The sequence below is a fragment of the Ochotona curzoniae genome, unplaced genomic scaffold (assembly GCF_017591425.1).
Source record: "Ochotona curzoniae isolate NIBS_2020 unplaced genomic scaffold, NIBS_Ocur_1.0 scaffold_3890, whole genome shotgun sequence".
Classification (NCBI taxonomy): domain Eukaryota; kingdom Metazoa; phylum Chordata; class Mammalia; order Lagomorpha; family Ochotonidae; genus Ochotona; species Ochotona curzoniae.
Window position 1 is genome coordinate 24,055,637 of NW_024467115.1, and position 3,567 is coordinate 24,059,203.

A 3,567-nucleotide genomic window follows, 5' to 3' on the forward strand; every position below is an offset into this window, starting at 1 on the left:
TGCTGAACAAGCAACACGTGCTTCTGATGACCATTTCAGAGTCTCGGAAGCCAAGTTTGTGAAGTCGGAAGCCTCCGGCCATTTGGTACAAGCAAAAGGAGAGTGGGTGGTGATTTTTCGAGATTGAGCCACATCCTGGCAGAGCCCAAGTTTCCCTTTTCTGAACAGAGCGGGGCAAAACCACAGGAGCCTGTCTGTGCTCCCAGAGCCTGGCGGAGCTGCACCTGCCCAGGCAGGGCCTAGCCGCTGCTCGAGAGCAAAAGCGAGGCAGGACCATTGCAGCAACTGTCGCGAGGAGGCGCTGGCGGCGTCAGTCTTCCCGCGAACCGACTGGGGTTCCAGGGCGGGCCGACGGGCTCCCCGGGAGTCGCTCTTCTAGAAGGTGGCTGGGCCGTGGACGGACAGCCAGCGGCGGGGTCGGGCCCACGCGCGGATCTCTGCAAGGCTTCCGTGCCGTGCGCCTGGAGACACACACCGGGAAGAGAAGCGGCTGTTCGGCGGCGGGCGTCCGGGGCTCCGTCGTCCGAGCTCGGTCCCCGGAGGACGCCCGAGCCAAACGCGCCCCCCGGCGCGGAGCCGCCCCAGCCGGCTCCCGGGAACGCGAGCGAGCGCTCGGCGAGTGGGTGCCCGCGCCCGCGCTCCCCGCAGCCCCGGAGCGCGCCGCGGCCGGGAGCGCGCGGGCCCGGCCTGCAGTTGCCCCGGTTTCCGCCGCGCGCCCGGGGAGACGGCGAGCTGCGGCGGCGGCACACGGCGGCCCCGGCCCGGCAGCCGCCCCAGGCCCGCGCCCGGCCCTCCGGAGGGCGGCGGCGGCGTTCCGGGCGGAGGGCGCGAGCAGGCCGGCGGAACGCGGCTTGTAGGAAGAGCGAAGGCCCCCATGTTTGCCTGTACCAGGATGGCCGAGTGGTTAAGGCGTTGGACTTAAGATCCAATGGACATATGTCCGCGTGGGTTCGAACCCCACTCCTGGTAGTTCCGTTTTTCTCTTAATTTTTTTTTTTTAAATGTAAATGTGGTCGAGCACGTCAAGCTTTGGACACTCAATTTCCGATTTCTGACGGGAAGAAGCCTAAAACCGCTTGGCTTGGTACAGCGACGGAACCTCGCAGCCTGCCGCGGAGCCGGTACAGGCGCTCAGCACACCATGTGTTTTAAACTATCAGCACCAGAAAAGTCAAAATACATCTCTGTCTTCATGGATTTAGAATTTTGAAATTCGGGGACACCTCAGAAAGTTCGTGGAAAGTAGAATTTTTAAAAATAGCATATTTTTTAGTAAAAAAAAAAAAGGAGGATTTTTTTCTTCCAGAAAAAATGAAAAAAGTTATAATGAAAAATTATGTGCGAATTTCAAAATGATTTTTGTACCCAAATAAATTTCATTTTTCTATGAACTTTTTAAAGTCCTCGGCTAATAGGGTGATCTAGCGCCCCCCTTCTTTATATAAAAATACTTTATTAAGTAAGAGTAATACAAAAGAAAAAGAATGTTGCTAGTACAGTGCAAAGCCACTCCATCAGCTAAAGTTATTTAATACGTACATCCTTTTTTTTTTTTTTTTTTAAGATTTATTTATTGGAAAGTCGGCTATACAGAGAGGAGAGACAGAGAGGAAGATCTTCCGCCTGATGATTCACTCACAAAGTGACCGCAAGGGCAGGTGCTACGCCAACCTGAAGCCAGGATCCAGGAACTTCTTCCGGGTATCCCTCGTGGGAGCAGGGTCCCAAGGTATGGGCCGTCCTCGACTGCTTTCCCAGGCCACAAGCAGGGAGCTGGATTAGAACCAGCGTCCATGTGAGATCCCGGGGCGTTCAAGGCGAGGCCTTTAGCTGTTGGACCACGCCGCCGTGCCCTCCATTCACCCTTAAAATCAGAAAAGTGAACTGAGAGAAGGCGTTCCCTACATCGAATCCTTTCACCCTTCTATGAGTCAGAGCCCAGTGATGCCTTCTGGTCTTTGTTGGGTTTTAGGAAGCGACGCATTTACGTCCTCGTGGTATCTTAGTCCAGTGAATGGACCCAGCCCGGTCTATCATAGTCGAGTTTGAAGCCCAAAGTGTGCCAGAATTCAGGGCGGGCGTGACATGGAGGAGTTTATTCAACGTGCTCATCGCAGGTGTATCAGCGATCCACGCTTCCTCACCAACCGTCCCAAGCTCACATTGTGGTGTCCCTGTCTGGCCCTAAAATCAGCTGGTCCCCCAAATCCCTGGTTCCTGGATCTCAGCCTGAACATTCCTTTTGCTCCATTTCTGCTCCCGTGTCTCCGGGGTCTGGAGAGTTAAGAGAGGTGTGTGCTTGCTATACGTGTCCATCTCTATTTTTCTACCTTTATTGATATCCAGTGTGAACACCCCTTTAACTCCAGTCCGGCATGCAGACTGTATTCCAGTGTCTCTCCCTGTCCCTACTCCTAGCTCCCTGGACTCGGTCCCCACGTGGATGTCCACCTCACTTGGGCCCCTCTAGCGGCTTTCACATTGACCTGTTTAGGAAGAGCAGGGAGTGAAGGACAAGGCAGAATGCTTCAAATTGTGTGGGAATCGGGAGCCCTGCAGACCCTGAGAGCTGGCTGTGAGCCCGGTTCGCCACAGTTGGGACGGGGTTTGGTCCTCAACCTGCTCTCACATGTAACATCTGCAGGCTTGTACCAGCTGTGCTGGGAGGATGGAGGCCCGATGGGTGATGGATTTCCTGCGGTAGATCCAGGTAGAGTGCCTTTGGCCCTTGGGGCAGCGCTGCAGGAGGCAATTCTCCCCACACGCGCTGAGCCCAGCCATTCTCTGTTACTGTTCTTCTGGTCTCCCAGTAACAGTTTCTCATGGCGCCGCATTGGTCATCCTGCCTAGGGCTTCACCAAATGGCTGACCCGATGCTGCCTGCCCGGCTGGAGCGAACCTCCTTGCTGTGCGGGGTGCTTGTTTTGGATATCTGGTTGTAGCAACGGGAAGCCAACTTGGGACGTCTAGACAACCAGCTTCTGCCACAAGAAGCTCGAAGAACGATAGGACAGCATTGAAGAAATCTTTCCCTCTGCGGTAAGAAACTGGACCTACGGTTGGGGTGTCCCAGGGGCCAGGCAGGAAGCACTAACTGCTGCTGAGAGCAGAAAGCAGAAGTGGGGGCCCCACGCAGGGCGTGGAAGAGCCGGAGCGACTCAGGATGGGTGGGTGGTGCGGTCCCTGGAAACCACGAGAGGAGGGGTGGCGGGACTTGGAAGGGTTAGGAGAGGCAGAACGGACGTGTGGAGTGCCTCTGCTCTCCGGGGCAGGCTCGGCGGGCATGGTGAATGGGCAGGTGGATTGCTAACTTCAGTCACCAGCCCGGAGGACTGAGCTCACTCCCCGACTTCCTCCTTAAAAGGCCTCAAGGTTCTTTCCTTGCAAAGCGAACCTGTCCTATCTGACTCGATATTTTAATTTTTTTTTTTCTTATCGCAAGTACTTGGAAGTTAAATTTGAGTCGTTCGTAGATAGACCCTAGTTAGAATGATTTTCTAACCATTATTTTAACAATAAGAACTTAAATCACTACTTTGAATTATAAATTAGCAGTGTGGGTTTATG

General features: G+C 54.6%; 1 non-coding gene across 1 annotated transcript; it reads left to right on the top strand.

Moving 5' to 3' along the window:
- Positions 1 to 886: 886 nt before the first annotated feature.
- Positions 887 to 969, top strand: TRNAL-UAA. The gene has a single exon. It is a non-coding gene; the product is annotated as a tRNA-Leu (tRNA).
- Positions 970 to 3,567: the final 2,598 nt, after the last annotated feature.